Source organism: Chelonoidis abingdonii, chromosome 11, assembly GCF_003597395.2.
Source record: "Chelonoidis abingdonii isolate Lonesome George chromosome 11, CheloAbing_2.0, whole genome shotgun sequence".
Taxonomy (NCBI): Eukaryota; Metazoa; Chordata; order Testudines; family Testudinidae; genus Chelonoidis; species Chelonoidis abingdonii.
The window spans coordinates 33,761,254-33,778,430 of NC_133779.1; the positions used below are offsets into that span (position 1 = coordinate 33,761,254).

The 17,177-nt window shown below is 47.1% G+C and overlaps 1 protein-coding gene across 1 annotated transcript in view; it reads right to left on the reverse strand.

Moving 5' to 3' along the window:
- ZAP70 (zeta chain of T cell receptor associated protein kinase 70) overlaps nucleotides 1-14,726 on the reverse strand; it is a 44,118-nt gene extending 29,392 nt beyond the window's left edge. The window contains exon 1 of the mRNA XM_032772850.2: nucleotides 14,573-14,726. The gene's annotated coding sequence lies outside the window, so the exon portion shown is untranslated. The remainder of the gene's footprint in view (nucleotides 1-14,572) is intronic.
- Nucleotides 14,727-17,177: the final 2,451 nt, after the last annotated feature.

Here is a 17,177-nt window from a genome sequence, read left to right on the forward strand (position 1 = left end):
AAGGAGGAGGGGTGGTTGGATGGGGCAGGGGTCCCGGGGGGGCCATCAGGAATGAGAGGAGGGGTTGGATGGGGCGGCGAGGGTCTGGGGGCGGTCAGGGGACAGGGAGTGGCAGTGTGTGGATGGGCAGAGGTCCCAGAGGGGCCGTCAGGGAACAGAGCAGATTGGATGGGGCAGGATGTGGGGGCCGGGCCACAACCCCCTCCCCTAACCAGCACTCCATACAATTTACGAAATTTGATGTGGCCCTCAGGCCAAAAAGTTTGCCCACCCCTGATCTAGAGGCTCCAACCAAGATCCAGGTGCTAGGTGCTGTACAAACACACAGCAAGGAACGGTCCCTGCCCTGAAGAGCTTACAGTCAAAACAGAGAAGGCAGAGGAACTTGCCAAGGAGGTCACAGGTGGTCAGTGGCAGAGCTGCCAATTGACTGATGGGTCCCTGATGCCTAATCTGCTGGCCTAGCCACTAGCACACTCTGCCTCTCGCAATGGGACTCTGATCTCAAGTTGTACTGCAGTGCAAATAAGACAAAATATTAATAATGCCCCTTTTGTTAATTGCATTCTATATCATCATCTCATGTTGTGTTTAAATACGTGAACGATACTCGGCTCTGCCTTGGCTCCCATCACCCACGTCTTCACCAATCACTCGGCAAAATGATGCCTCCTTAACCCTAAGTTTTCTAATTCTAGTCAGTCCAGCAAAGGCCAATAGATCATCAAGCTTAAAATGTATGATAACTAGAGCTGTACGAGAACAGTGGAAAATTATGCAGTTCCAGAAAAAAAAATTGGTCCAAGTTGGACTCAAAAGCTGGAAATGAAATTTTTTTCACAGCATGGAAATATCTTGAAAAACTCCAGACTGGTAAGTGGGCTGGGAAGCTGGCCACCCTTGGAGCCTGGGACCCTGCCCACCTGCTGGCTGGTTGGCCAGTGGGCAGGTGGGCTAGCAGGAAACCAGGCTGACTGGCCAGTTTACCTGCCATTTCCATTGAAAATCAATTGACGGTTTCCACTGAAAGTTTCACCGGAATCGACGCAGTCGCGCAAAATATTTCAGTTCCACTGAGTCAGCATTTTCTATCTGAAAACTGTTGTCGGAAAACTTTTGACCAGCTTGAATGAGAACCCTGAGCTGGCTTCAGTATTTTTATCACGTCACTTCTTAATCATCACCTCACTCTGTTTGTCAGTCCATGCCACCATACCTCCAAGTCAGCAAACTCTTCCATTCTAGTTATCTTGCTAATCTCCTTATGGTGAATTCCCTTTGGTCTACCTGTATCCATCCTCAATTCAGATAGGCAGGGTTGGAGACTTTATCCCAAATGCAGTCTGAGCAGAGCTTTACTCAGTAATTGCGCAATATTCTTGCATTTCTGTCTTGTCCCCCGTGCAATAGAAGCCACCGATCTACTAGCCTTCTGTACCGCTGGGACATGTAAAGTTGGATTTGTCAGTACACTGAGTCTCCTCTGTCCTTCACTGCATTAACTGCTCTACTTCACTTCAGGGGTGCTGCGACAATTTGTACAGTGGATGTGCTGAGAGCCATTGAACCAAACTGTAAACCCTGTATCTAAAGGAAACCAGTTCAAGCCAGGAGGTGTGGCAGCACCGCTCGTTCCAGCACTGCATTTAAGAGCTACTTAGCTCGGATGTGTTCTCCAAATGCATCGCTTTCCACTCGTGTTCCGTTTCATATTCCACCTCTAAATCCGTTCACAGCGTTTGTCAAGATTAACCCACCAAACAGAGTGCAGCAGACCGACTCAGACATGCACAGAGGCGAGGACTTTCTGTCTGTGCAGCCCCTAGCACAGCTTGATTGGGATGAAATCCACCATCGTGCAAAAAGTAGCACAAGGTCTATGCCTTACTAGTGAGACAATAGTCTTATGTGCTGGTCCTCTCAACTTCACCCGTTTGACTTCCAGGAGCAGTTCATTTTAGGACCCCTACTTCTGGCCCAGCCCGGCGGAAGTGCTCCTGTCTGCTCGCAGAAGGGTCCGAGTAGCCGTTGGAGGGAGGCAAGTAGCCATTGGAGGGAGAAGTCCACTTTTTGGTGATCATAATAATGTGACATGCAGATAGCATCTTTCATTAGGAAAAGTCCCAGAGCACTTCACAAGTTGTTTATATGGATCATTCACCCTCCTCTGCAACGTAAAGTCAGTAGAGCAGAACAACTGTAATGTTCCTCGGAGATGGGATGTCCCAGCCGTTCTGCTGCTGTGACCTTACACAAGCGTCTGGGGAAGGGAAGAATACGTTCTCCAGTTAAAACTTCAGGGGGGGATTTAGAGAAGGCAAACATAATAACCCAAGTTGGAATTTCACCAGGACATCACGATTAATATCTCTACTCTTCGAACATCTGCCAAGAGATCTCTAGTGATCACGAGTCACAAGGCTTTTGTATCTCATTTGAAAGGGCAGTTTAGTGGGGCCAGCAGATCCGGTCGTGACAATACCTTTTTTGGATAGCTTGTTTGTCACTAAGCTGTGATGCTGTTCACTTTTAAGAATACAGACGGTTGAGTGACTGGAATGGAAGCCATTGCCAGCTGGGGCGAAAGCCAGCAGAGCCTGGGGTGCATTCATCAGTTCTCAAACACAGAGAAGTCGTCTTTGTATGGAATAAACCTTTAAAAAGTTGCTGTTTTAAAAAGAAGTGGACACCTGGCCCCCCAATGCAGCTGCCCCTGGCAAACGAAGGAGCCAGGCATCCTGATCCTGCTGTTGTTTCAGCTGTCATCTCAGTATCAGAAAAAATGTCAATGAACTAGCAAAAATTCAGAGAGGAGCATTAAAACAGCCGAAGGGCTGGCGGGACTGATTTATGAGTATAATTCTCGTGAACTAACTATGCACATGGTGTGTTAGCCAAGCATGACTGGGGGGAAAATGTGATAGCCAACTCCCAGTGTCTGAAGAGCTTAATCACTGAGGAGAGAGAGGAGGCAGTTTGTTAACCTATTCCAAGGGGATATTATTAGTAGGAATGTCCTGGTATTAAGGAAAGGAAAATATAGACTGATTATCAGGGAACATTTCCATTTGAGCATGGAACTGTCTCCCCAAGGAAGTGGTGGAAGTCCTATTACTTGAGTCATTTGGAACTGGACTAGAAAATATACTGTAGGGAATAATCCCATATTGGCAGGTACTGGATGGGATGAGCTAATAGGACTTTCCCATATCTGATTTCTGCAATTCTGTGAGTTCCACCTGGGGAAAATGATTCTCCGGATTTCTAATCTTGGCCTGAGTGTAATGTGATGCTCGGCAAATGCTCCGTAAAAAAAACTCTGGAAAAGGTTCCATGGAGAGAGATTCTGCTTCCATAAATTGGAATTCTGTCATCTTTTCTGCTGGCTGTTAAAGGGCTTGAACTGACAGCCCCAAAGAACAAGCTCCCCCTTTTTTTGGAAGGTGGCTCAGCCCTGACTTACAAGCCCATCTCTAGTGGAGAAAATCGTGTTCAGTCTCAGTGACCTGATCAGTCCTTAGCCTCTGCGTTCTCTGCTGCTGGCCCCGGGTGTCTGGCTTGAGTTACTCCAAACCCTTCTTTGCTAAGATATTTATTGCCATTCTGGAGCCAAGTCAATCTTCCTAAGCTTTTCCCATGGCCCTGCTACCTCGCATACTTGGCACCCTAGGCAAACTCACCGGGGCCGTTAGCGCCGCATGTTTGCAGTGGGACATCTGCTCATAACAGGTCCCAGCCCCATTCTACTGCCGCACAGAGGCTGCAGCTAAAATCAGCAGCCAAGGGTTAACGTTCTCCCCAGCAAACCCTCAGACATCTGTCATCTCCAGCCACACCCTCCTGCAATGCCCAGCAACGTCCAGTTATTTCACCAATGTGCAGGCTGCTCCTTGGATCATTTGGTAATAACCCATGAAAACAAACTCTCCTGGGGGAACATTATTGCTCAAAAAACTGGGTTTTTGCCACAGAGCTTTTCACCTCCAGGTCACTGGATTGAAACCAGTCCTGATGAGATGTGATTGGCTGTTCCAGGCTGACAGCTGTTTGGTAGCCCATAGGGGAAATACGTTTGTTGCCTCAGTCTGATTCATAGTGGACTAGCATCCCCATCGCAACAATTAGGTTGACACAACAATCTAGTTGACACCCCTCAACACACACCCAGAAGAGAGTCCAAGAACTGAATTGACTTAAGGGGATCGAACTTGCCCTTTGAGGGAATCCTTCCAGGTCACAGTGAAGTGTGTTGGTTGGAGGGCATGTGGAAGCTTGCCCTGCTGCAGCCTGGTTGGTGGTTGTTTTGCGCATAGAGAGAGGACTTTAGGATCGGATTCTCAAAAGCATTCAGCATTGGCTTAACTCAGCACCCAGTGAAGTCAAGGTTAAAACTCCCACTGACTTCAGCAAGAGCTGCATACAGCATTGCGTGCGTCTGAAAATCCCCAGCCATCTCTGGCACCCCTTAGTCCAGAAGGAGGAAGCTGGATTGGAGGAGGGGGGGATGCAGTTCTTTATGACCATGGGGCCTTTAGCCAGTCTCTTGTTCATTCATGTGCCCGGGCAGAGTTCCTCTGGGCAGTGTCCTTTGGACCTGTTCTCTGCCCGGTGTCCCCCTCTGAATTGCTTGTTTTGATTCTGTGACCTGCACCCCCATGCCTATTCTTTGTCCTCCATAATCTGTTGCTTTTTGGACTCTCTGGCCCTTTCCTGATTTGAGGGGAGGGTGGCACAGCTGTCGTTTTGGTAGACTCCACCCACCAACTCAGGATTCAAGAAGGCTGACACCTTTGTCCAATGCCAAATTCACTTAAAAAACCAAAGCACGCTTTAAATAATGATCATATGGCCATGCTGACATCTCACCTAGGGTGACCAGATGTCCCAAGTTTGGGGGCTATTTTTATATAAGCTCCTATTGCCCCCCACCTCCTGTCCTGATTTCTTACACTTGCTATCTGGTCACCCTAATCTCACTTCTCGTTTTGCGCTCTCTGCGTGTGATCACAATCTCTCCAGATAAGGAACAGGCCGTATATTTTATTTATACACATGAAATGTTCAGCGTCTCTGCTTTTTCCACACAAACATCTGGGGGGGGGGGTGGAAGGTGTAATGACTTTCACTGTGAAGTGTCACAGTGTTGAAATGAGAAATTCTTCTCGGTTTTCTATTTGCCTTTGTGACCTCTAAGAGGCTGCAGTCTGGTGTGCTGGTGAAACGTGCCGTCGGAGGCACTTTAAGCAGAACGACGGGAGGGAGAGGAGGCGGTTGACAGAGTGACAGAAAGGCAAGGAGAATGTGATGAATCTGTCTCTGTCTTTTTAAAATTGACACCACTGGAGTCATGAGAAGCAGGGGTAGATGAACCAGTCTGGATAGTCTCTTACGAGATGTTGCCTTAATGGCCTCTTGAAGGAGTTTGTCAAAAACATTTGGAAAGTCCAAATAAACATATTCATTCATCAATTTTACGGTCTCATGGGACCCCAACGATCATCTAGTCTCACCTGCTGTCTAACAGAGGCCAAAACCTTTCTGGGAGGGTAGAATCAGATCAAGACCCATCACATTAATTTCACACGTGCCACCAGGCATTCATTCTGGACCAGTACAGAATTTGAACCCATGCCCTATAGGTGATGGGCACCGTCCCTGTATCCCACCTGATGAGCTGTTCATCTCCCCTCTCCTGCTCTTTGTCATCTCATTCTTCCTCCACAATGATTTTGCCACACGCAAAAGATTTCTAAGCACTTTGGGATGGTACATTTTTGGCTGAATAATCATTGGTGCTAATCCTCCTGAAAAGTCGAGATTCATTAAATTTTCACTAATGGACAGCAACTGTCCAGATACTGGCAGCTAATGGATAACATAGCCTCAGGAATCTGCAGGCTCAGTGGTTTTACTGTGCAGCGTGCTGAGGTTTGCTTATCCCGAACGCTGTCTGAATTGGGATCGTTCCAGGAGCCCCTGGAAGAATCCGGCTCATCCCGTAGAATCCATCTCCCGACTGGGCCTTGTGGAATTCTGCAAGCAGCCCTGCCAAGTCTCGCTGCAGACGAAATGGAAGGTGCAATGTCCTGCTTTGGTTTTAACCCTTGTGATTTGAAGGGTTTTTCAGTGTGTGTCAAGGGGCGTGTTAATTCCTCTCCTCCTCTTTGTGAAAACTTGCTATATTTCAGTGCTCCCAGCTGGAGAGCCCTGGAAGAAGCTAGAGAAGAGGGGCCCTAGAGAACCAGGGGTCCTTTCCCGTTGACTGACAAATTCAGGGTAGATTATACCCAATACCATGGGAAATTTGTATTTCAGAAACATTCAGTCACTATTTTTCTTTCCTGGCTGCCCGACATGTCTCTGGCATGTGGCTGTGCACTACCTTAGAGGCAGGTGAAGTGATTACTCGTTCTGCAAAGCACTTTGGGGTCCTTCAGGATAAAAGATGCATTTATTTATATAGCAAGAGAGAATAATATGATCATAATTCATAAGGTACTGGGATAGAAAAGACAGGCACTGCCTCAAGGTGCTGCTCCTACTTGCATCTGGCCTGGACTGTTTTTTTTACATAATTACCTGCACCTGTAAACCATCCCTGCTTCCCTTAGGCTCCAGATTAACATCCTAGCAGCAGTCCACCCACATTCTAGCAATTGCAGGATCAGGGGTGTAGGTAAGGTCTATGCTAGGTAGTGTTAGTTGGCACAGCCTTGCATGCATCCGCACTTAATTCTGCGTCCTGCTCACACAGCTATTCCCCTACTCCCAAGCGACGTACAGCCCTCTACCAGCAGAGTGCCAATGTGGACGTAGAAGTACCAGTATAAGCAGTCCTCCGACAACAATCCTACAGTGCAGCTGTCCCTGCAGCACTGCACTGCCTGGTAAAGGCATTGAACCCTGCTGCCCATGGGTGTCAGTGCCCAGAAGTACATTGTAACACTGACAGACTCCAGTAATCGGCAGATGGGCTTGAACCTGAGGCCTATGGAGTTTCGGGCATCAGTCTCTACTGCGTGAGCTAAAAGCCATGGGGCTCTTAGCCAAAGCTGTAGCAGACTCATTAATCTCTAGATCAATGGTTCTTAAATGAGGTATACATACCCCTGGGAGTATCCAGCGATCTTCCACGGGGTACAGCAACTCATCTAGATATTTCCCTAGTTTTACAACAGGCTACATAAAAAGCGCTAGCAAAGTCAGTACAAACAAAAATCTCATACAGTGACTTGTTTATACTGCTCTATACACCATGCACTAGAATGTAAGTACAATATTTATATTCCAGCTGATTTATTTTATAACGATAGGGTAAATGAGAGAGTCAGCAATTTCTCAGTACTAGTGTGCTGAGACACTTGTGTATTTTTGCGTCTGATTTTGTAAGCAAGTCGTTTTGAAGTGAGGTGAGACGTGGAGGTACGCAAGGGAAATCAGACTCCTGAGAGAGGGGCAGGAGTCCGGAAAGGTGGAGCGCTACTGCTGTAGGTGCCACTAGAGGGGGACAAAGCACCACATCCAGCAGCCATGGGTTACACAAGCCTCCAATTTTAAAAGCTCAGTGGTTTGCTGCCAGCAACAATCTGTTACCTGCTCCATAGGTGCTGGAACTGGGGCGCTGCCGCACCCCCTGGCTTGAAGTGGTTTCCATCAGATACAGGTTTTACAGTTTGGTTCAATGGCTCTCAGCCCCCCCACTGTAGTAATTGTTCCAGCGCCCCTGCTGCTATCTTTCTCATCTCTGCGAGCGTGGCCCCTGCTCAGCCTCCTGCTGCTGCATGGCCCAGGAGTGAGATTCTGGATCGTCTTGGGCTGTGGGCAGAGTAGCATGTGCAGGCACAACTGCGGCACTCCGGTAGGGTCAGGGGAAGTTGGTGGGAGCTGTGGGGGCTAAGCCCCTTGCAAGAAAGGCCTAAAATCATGTATGGCCAGGGTCAAACATGCAAATTCGTGGGTTCACAACTGCAGTGAAGTGGGCAGAGCTTGTGTGAATGTTTCTGCTCCAGAGGGCAGATGTGACACTTCCTTCTGGCTCTTGAAAAATAAGTCGTATTGTCCTGCAACCAAAGGAAGTTTAACTGGGATCCACTTTCCATTGACGCCACTGGGAATTTTGTCATGCCCTTTGATGGGAGCAATATCAGACCTGAAAAGAGCTACCACCAAAGTTATGTTTTACCATCAGATTCCCATGTAGAATTTGGCCTAGGAGCATTAAATGTCTTTAAAAAAGTCCAAGGGAAGTTTTTTAGCCAGCACCAGCCAACCATGCGTTTTCCGTTGGACAGTAGCTGAACTTCCAAGCTGATTTTATGCCTGTTTGTTCATGTATTATGCATGCACTTGTGGAACTTGAGAAAAGCTGAATAAAGATGCAGGGCCAGATTCACCAGTGCAGTCCTGCAGAGGCGCTGGAACTGGGGATGCTGCCACACCCTCTGGCTTGAAGTGGTTTCCATCATATGCAGAGTTTACAGTTTGGTTCGATGGCTGTCAGTACCCCCACTATACAAATTGTTCCAGCCCCCCTGCATTCCAACTGCTTTGCACTGCCCCGGCAGTTATACATCCACTTTAGCTGGTCAATTCTCTGGGCTCTTGGCTTCTTTGTGTCAGCAGAGCACGGTAAAGCAGCCAGCGCGTACTGGTGAACGTGACCCTGATTAGTTATAAACCCAAAGAACTCTCCTGCACCTGGTCTGGTCTGAACAATAGGCCTCCCCTAGAGAAATACCTTGCAGCAGGGAGTCTGAGCCCAGGTCTTGACTCGGGCTTGCACTCCAGGGTTAAAAATAGTGGCGGAGACATTCCCGATTTGGACTGGAGCCTGGACTATGAAACCCAGGCTCTAAGACTCTCTGCTATGGTGGTTTTGTTGCATTGTTGCCATACCATAAGGAAATTAGGCACCTGAATCCCACTGAAAGTCAATGGGCCCCTAATTCCCTTCGGCTCATTTGACATCCCAGCCTATGTGTCTGTCTAATATTCTGGGACCAACATGGCTACAACTACACCTAAGAACATAAGAGCAGCCCGACTGGGTCAACCAAATGTCTATCTAGCCCAGTCTCCTGTCTTCCGACAGTGGCCAATGCCAGGTGCCCCAGAAGGAATGAACAGAACAGGGAATCAAGTGATCCATCCTCTGTCGCCCATTGCCAGCTTCTGGCAAACAGAAGTCATTTCAGTTTTGACAGTTTTTATTTTTTATTTTTTAAATTGTTAGTCTCATTTTTAATTTTGAAAGGAAAAGTCACTTTAAACTGGAACTCTGGAGATTTTTGTTTATAAATGTTGAAATGTTCTCTCTTGACCATTTGGAAACTTTTTTCAGCTTTTTTTTCTAGCTGTAAAATTAGTCGAAACTGGCCCTTTTCCACAATAAGTTTCCAATTCAACTCACTGGTGTTTGTCGACCCAAAACCCATTGTGTTTGAAAAAAGCCCAGCCAGGTCTATCTGGGAGTGCTCAGCACCCTTGAAAATCAAGCCATTGATTTAGGTGCCATAATATGAAAGGACAGGATGTTCAAAAAGTCTATGGGAGTTAGGCACTCAATCTACTGAAATTTAATGGGAGCTGGTTCCTTCAGATCTCTTAAATAATCCTACGCTAGTTGCCTAACACTAGTGGGCTGGGTTTGCAAACAGTGAGGCCAGATTAAGAACAATTCAAGGCAGCAGCGAATGTAGGGCCTGAATTTCATGTACACCAAGGGGCCTTAATATAAATAAGAATCAAACTTCCTGTACTTAGTCTGCTTTGAAATACTGAGGCTGGTTACGGAGCCATGGGGGATGGGTAGTGCACAGAAGAGAGACCTGAAAGCTTCGATTTTGGTTGAGGTTCTAATGGGGGCAAATGAAATAGCAAGCCAGCGCAGAACTAATTATCATCTGGGACTAACAGCAAAAACAGATCAGCTGAGCTGACCGGGGCTGCTCCTTGAAGACCCTTAAGTCATACGCTTAATTTATAGTGGAGGCGCAACTTAATTGGCAGCCAACACAAGTAGTGCAAGAGCTGACTAATATTCACACCCGTAGCGAGTGATCTTTAAATGCAGGCCGGGACCCTGGTCAGTAGATCCCCGGGTCATTGCGAGGGCTGACTCTCCACATCCAAATCGTTGCCCTGTGAGCCTGGAAGAGAGCATACCACTGACACCATTTTCTAAACAGAAGATTTTTTTACTTTCTTGTTCATCTCCAAAGATGCGTGTAAAACTCACATTAACGCACACGTTTAAAAGACACGTTCATGGGCTCTCACCTTTTTTTAGAGGGCAGCGTTAAGACACCAGAGGGAAAAGGTTCAAACTTCATCAGCTCTGCTGCACCTGCAAAACGTTAGGGGCACTGACGTGCAAGCGGATGTTTGCACGAGACCGGCATGCATTTGTGCAAAGCAAGTGACTCTGTGAAAACAGATGTTGGTGTATGCTAGTTGCTGTTTCTTGTGTGAAAGGGTCCATTTTGAGTATGCAAATAGGCTGTTAATTTTTTGCAGGCAGGGCCCATCGTTTGTGGAAGTGCTTGGATGCTGAATTTTGAAGTATCCAGCCCTTAACATCTGCTGCATGGCAAAGGCTGAGAAACATGTTTAGCCTGATTCAGGGAAACCATTAAGCATATGCTTAAGTTTCATTGTGCTTATGCCCCAGGAAGCCAATCTTACATGCTGCCTTGAATTGAGATGGTCTCCTGTCTGCATTGGCCATTGCTAAGGCTTAGACCCAGCTACTATGGACTAAATTCCCATTGCCAATCTGCCCTGCAGTCCTCTTGCTGCATGTTCTGCACATATCCAGGGTATGTCTACACACAGAGCTGGGGGGATGATTCGCAGCTCAAGGAGATATACTGGTCCTAGCTCTCATCACACCAACGTGTAGCCACAGCTTCACAGGCAGCGGGAGGGGCTAGCTATGGTCTGGGATGGGGTATCCCAGAGGAATCTCAGATCCCCCCATAGATCCCACCTCCTGTGCTGCAAACCACACCCTAGCGAGGAGGATCCCTCTGTGCTCAAACAGCTAACAATGCCACAGCAGAACTGTCATCGCAGCAACCCTACCTAGTTGATCTCGGGGCTACTTTGAAATAGTAAAATGCTTTGCGATAGCTGATGGTCTGACAGACAAATAACCAGCCTGTCTGAGTTGTCGTATTGCCCAGAGATGACAGCCGATTACAACCCAGCTCCACGCCAGCAGCTAACTGGAGGCAACACATTAAAAATGGCAGGGACCTTGGAGGACCTAACATTGAGGGTGCTTCTGTTACATCTCGTTGGCCCATGCACAGAGTAAGGGCATGTGCTGTGATGGTGGTCAGACCTTAAAGCTGCATCCCCCTGGGTTGGGTCAGTACTGGACTGGGAGATTTTTAAGGGACGTTAGGCTCATGAACTGGCATTTCCAGTTCACTAGGAGTCCCTGTTCCCTTTGAATCAGCAGCGAAGCCATGCTCCTCCAAGGTGGTAGGGATGCTAGGGGTGGAGACTTTCAGAAAAGGCGCATAGCCTGGGCCATCATGTGTGGTCATCAAAGATCCATGGTGATTCTTACATAAACAGAGGTGTTTAACCACCGTGTACATGGCAAAATATCCACTTGGATAAGAACATTTTTTCGGCCTCTCCCTGCAGTTTCACGTGGCATCATTCACTTGCTGAGTTTTGTTCTCTGTTAAGAACGGTTGCTGTTTCACCCGAGAGCAGGCTGCATTTCATTGGTAGCTGAAGCAATCCCAGTACAGTGTGTGAGATAAAAAGCACTGAAAGATCAGTTTCACTAGACAATGCAGATTTATCTTAGAGACTTAGCTGACCTCCATCACTGCAGTATCCAAGCCCCCCACGATCTTTAATATGTTTATTTTCACAGCCCCCCTCTGAGGTAAAGCAGGGCTGTTCACCACCTTTTTCAGAGGAGAACTGAGCCACCAAGTGTCTGATGTAAGGTCACAGAGGAAGTTTGGAGTAGAGCAGAGAATTGGACCCTGGTTTCCCAAGACCTAGGCTGATGTTCTAACCACTGGTCCATCTGCCTTCTTTAGGATCTGTCCTTTCCAGGAGAGAGTCTAGCATTCCTTCTTTTCTCCCGTTGCAGCTAATGAATAAGTGACATGAACCTCGTTCTCCCCTCCCCCATACTGGCTGCTTGTATCTACAGTAGAACCTCAGAGTTATGAACACCAGAGTTACAAACTGACCGGTCAACCACACCCCTCATTTGGAACCGGAAGTGCACAGTCAGACAGCAGCGGAGATCCAAAAAAAAAGCAAATACAGTACAGTACTGGGTAAATGTAAACTCCTAACAAAATAAAGAGAGAGCAGCATTTTTCATTTGCATAGTAATGTTTCAAAGCTGAATTAAGTCAGGGTTCAATTGTAAACTTTTTGAAGAGCAACCGTACGTTTTTATTCAGTTATGAACAATTCAGAGTTCTGAACAGCCTCCATTCTCGATGTGTTCATAACTCTGAGGTTCTGCTGTACTTGTTTCTAGTCTAATACTCAGACCGTAATCTCTCTGGGTCAGGGACCAACGTTTCCTTCCAAGGATGTAGGGTGCCTTGCAAATGGGCCCTCGATCAGGGCTTGGGGGCAGTATTGCAATAGAAACAAAATCATTGATGATAATTAGTCAGGATGAACTAAATTTAAAAATACAGATCAACCCCTGGGAGGCAGAGGGAATGATCCCAGACAGACAAATGATACAGCATGCAGCAGAAGTCATAATGCTGACAGTCCGTATGTTGCAGTCTGTTTAATACTTCGTTATGGTAGCTGGGATTAACAATGGTTCAAAGAAAAGCAGGTGCTCTACAACATGTGGAATTTCAAGTTATTTCATATTGATTCCCCACATTCTGTCTAGAAAGCCACATCCCAGTGGCCCCAAGACCAGTGTTCTGCAACACACTTACATAGGTCTTCACCTAGATGGATATCAGCAGACACAAGCTTCTCTCTCTTCCCTCCCACCCTCAGTAAAATGGTTCAACCCTGACCTACAAGGCCATCATTAGGGGTGAAAAATGGTTCAGTCTCAATGGCCTGGCCAGTCCCCGACCTCTTTGCTTCCTGTGCTGCTAGCCCCATGCGGCCAAGGTTTGTGTTAGTCAAGACTCAGCCTTGCTAAGATATTTATTGCCATTCTTGAGCCAAGTCAATCTTCCCAAGCCTTTGCCACTTCGGTGCTGCCTGACGTACCCAGCACACAGTGCAAAACGTGACGTGGCCCTCAACCCGTGGCCCATGCACGTCATGTTTACAGGCTAACTTCCCAGTGGGACATCTGCTCATAACAGGTCCCAGCCCCATTTTACTGCTGCACAGAGGCTGCAGCAGAGATAGGTAACCAAGAAAACCCTCTGCCCGTTCCTTCATTTCCCAGGCATTGGCCAATTAAAGGATAAATGTGCCCGGGTCATTGGTTGGTTAAAAGACAGGTGCCCAAGGACAGGAGTGACCTTGTCATGTTTTGTCTCCTAATTATTGTCTTGGTGGAAAAGAACCTTTATAAAACCCTCCATCCACTTTACAAGTTAACACTTAATGCAGTTGTGGCTTCATGCCTATTTGTTTATGAAATTGTGTCTTCCTCAACTGTGGTGCCAAGGTATTTTACAGGAATATCAGCATGGCATACAGGAAGCTTTGCCACTCCTCCACGCCAGTGGAGAAAAGATAATGAATGGAAAAAATATAGAAATCAGGCACAGTTGACAAAAATCTTCTTAGATCACCTAATTCCACCCCCCTGCCAAGATAGGAGCCTTCCCTGTGATCTTTTCTCCAGTTCTTTGTCCTGATCTACTTATAACTGACCCAAGTTGATGGAGTTTCCACTGCTTCCCTTGGGAGCTTATTCCACGGTCTAACAAATCTGACCATTAAGAAAGGTTTCCGGAAACTTAACCTCAAATTTCCTTCATTCCATTTTTTTCCATAACCAAGCTCGAATTGATGGGATTTTGCAATGTTACCTGTCTTCACTAGACAAGTGCAGAGCAAGATGAGATGACAAAAAAAATTAGGGAAATAGATGAAAATTTGCCAACAGCCTGTCTTGTGGAGTATAGTTTGTCGATATTTGTAGATGGAGAGCCTACAAAGGCCCTCTCTTTAAAGTGTTCGTGAACAGGTGTCAGGGAATCTCAGCCATGCTCTCCTTCCCGTATTGCTAACTGGGACCAGGACTTCTGGCTAGATCCCAGTTAGATGGGAGAAAAGACTCTGGAGGTGAGTCCTGGTATGGAAAAGTTTGAGAGCCACTGGGTAAAAGGATGTCAGGCCATTTTAATCCCTACCCTAAGCTGTCTAACCCCCCTCTGTTTTAAAAGAAAACTCAGGGGGCCTGAAACACTCTAACCTTCCTCCAGTTTTGTTCGGTTGCACCACTCCTGAAATCAACAGAGCAACCCAAGGGTGAAACTGGAGCCATGCAGCGGTGAATCAGGCTCAGTGCATTTGCAGTGATACTTAACAGGCCCTCAGTGCTCTGAGGACATAGAGAAAGATATAAGAGAAGGGACCACGCACTGTAGCTTACCTGACTTTGCAGATGGGGCGAGGGTCTCGGCTGGATTTCTTTACATCAAATACGCAGAAAGAAAGCAAACGATATTCCTGGGTGTAAAAGCAACGTGATGGCTTCAGAAGAGAGCAAGAGGGAAACAGGCCACATCCCATCCCCTCTGCTGACTAACATTCACAAACCCCCGCCTATAGGTTTCTTTGAAATGTGACCTATTTCCTTGTCGCAAAGACAGGAAAGGAAAGAAGAGAAAAAAGCTCCGCAGCTCTGAAAGGGTACAGAGTTCTGAGAACCAGCCCGACATGGTTGCAATAACTGCCTGGTACGGAGGAAAACAAAATCAAATGAAGAAACTGATGCGTTCTGCTGGAGAGCAAAGTTCATCCACGGAGCAGATGCCATCTGGGAAATGAGCCCTTTGGCACAAATGCACCTTGCTAACATGCCACAACCCTTCACTGGAAATCACTGGGGGCTGGAGCGCAGGGATTCTGCGCCTGGCTGCTCCACTGAGACCGCCAAGAAAGGGCCATTTGTATTGCCCCATTACTGGCTTTTTGGGATATGACACCCATTGTAACAATGCTGGTTCTGGTGGGACCCAACTGAGAGCGCCAATTCAGAACAAATTTCTTCAAGCAGGGTAGTTACAGCCCAAGGCTGGGGTTTTTCCACCTCTAAGGCAAACCAAACCAACCAGACAGAGAGGACTTTGGTTTCACCCCACTGGCTAACCACAAGTCACACAAGCAATTCCCTTACACACTCCAGTTTGCTAGTATCACCACCAGTGCCACTCATTATGGGGATGAATGGTTACGAAAACCAATGCCCCAGTAAAAGAGAAAAGGTTCTCTTGATCCCAAAGGACCAAGCCCCAGACCCAGGTCAATATATAAATCAGATCTTACCCACAAATCACGCTGTTGCCAATCCTTTACAATCTAACGGTTTATTCATAAAAGGAAAAAGAGATAGATGAGAGCTAGAATTGGTTAAATGGAAGCAATTACATACAGTGATGGCAAAGTTCTTGGTTCAGGCTTGTAGCAGTGATGGAATAAACTGCAGGTTCAAATCAAGTCTCTGGAACATCCCCAGCTGGGATGGGTCATTCAGTCCTTTGTGTAGAGCTTATGTTTGTAGCAAAGTCCCTCCCGAGGTAAGAAGCAGGATTGAAGACAAGATGGAGAAGACGCAGCAGCTTTTTATAGTCTCTTGCCATGTGGTCTCTGCTTTTTTTGTCCCAAGGACGAGCTGTCCATCAGACGGCATGGAAAAACCTCAGAGTCCTGCCTATAGGCATGTCCCTGCATGTCTTGCTGAGTCACAAGGTATATCTGCTGTCTCTCAGTGGGTCAGTTGTGTGGCTGATGGTCCTTAATGGACCATCAAGCAGGCTAGGCAGAGCTGACACCAACTTGTCTGGGGTGTAACCCAGAAGCATAGCATAAGTTTGAAATACAGACAGTATAGAACCAATACTTATAACTTTAAATACAAAAATGACACATGCACACAGATAGCATAATCATAACCAGCAAACCATAACCTTGTCTTAGACATCTTATTTGACCCCCTTTATACAAGATTTGGTGCCACTACAGGAACTTGGTTGCCACAATGATCCATATGGTTACAGTTCATGTCAATAACGTCACATCTGTCCACTAAGAGCTGATCTGAGATCCACCAAATCCATTTCACGCTGAACAGCCTCAGATGGGAAAGACTTAGGGTTACCCCTGCACTGGCTGTAAATCCCTGTCTGAGAGGTGAAAGGATCCACCTCCCATTACCCATCCAGCCATCTCAACTCTATTTGTCAGCAGGCAGACCTCGCCTCCTTCTGAGAAAAGCTCTATGTAGCTTTACAGGGCAGTGGCAGTAATAACAGTAGCTCATTGCGAGCACCCAGAAGGCACGTCGGGAGGATCTCATTCTCCTCATTGCCTCTTTCTCCGTGGTCTCAGAACAGTGACCAAGCTTTGGCTTTGTCCATCTTCTCTGCTGCTGCATAGAAAAGACCCATGATAATGGTCCCAGTTCTTTGGCTCACAAATCCCCTTTCTGCCGTTTCACTGAGCATGCTGTAGGTATTTCACATCCTGGTTCCCCCAGAGCCCTACAGGTGCTGAAAGAGGCAACGGCTCCTTGCCTTGGAAATCTTGGTCCTGTGGATGCATTTTGGCCTATCCCGTTCCTCCTTCAGATGGCTTTGTTGAGCCCTCTCTGAAAGGCGTGCAGCAAAGGTCCTCTCTACACCACAGTCACGGTGTGGGGAACAGAGCTTAGCACCTTTTGCCTCCAGAATTAAAGCCTTTGAGGATGTAGGAGAAGCTGCATTGGGTTTTAGTTGTATTTGGATTTTGGATTTGGTCCTCCTCATAGGCCTCCTTCCAGGGCGGGCAGCACAAGCTTCTGAACAGATCTGATTCAATCCACTAGAGGGCAGTGGTCCCATAGTCCCTTCCACCATATGAAAACCAGCCTGGGCCTCCCGCATGGTCGAATAACTCCTGGGTTTGGTTTCAGTCTGTTTAAGGAAGGGCGCTGAGATGTTTAGTGGAGGGGTTCTGAACCTAGGCGGGTCACAACCACCCTGCCCTTCTCAGAGTGG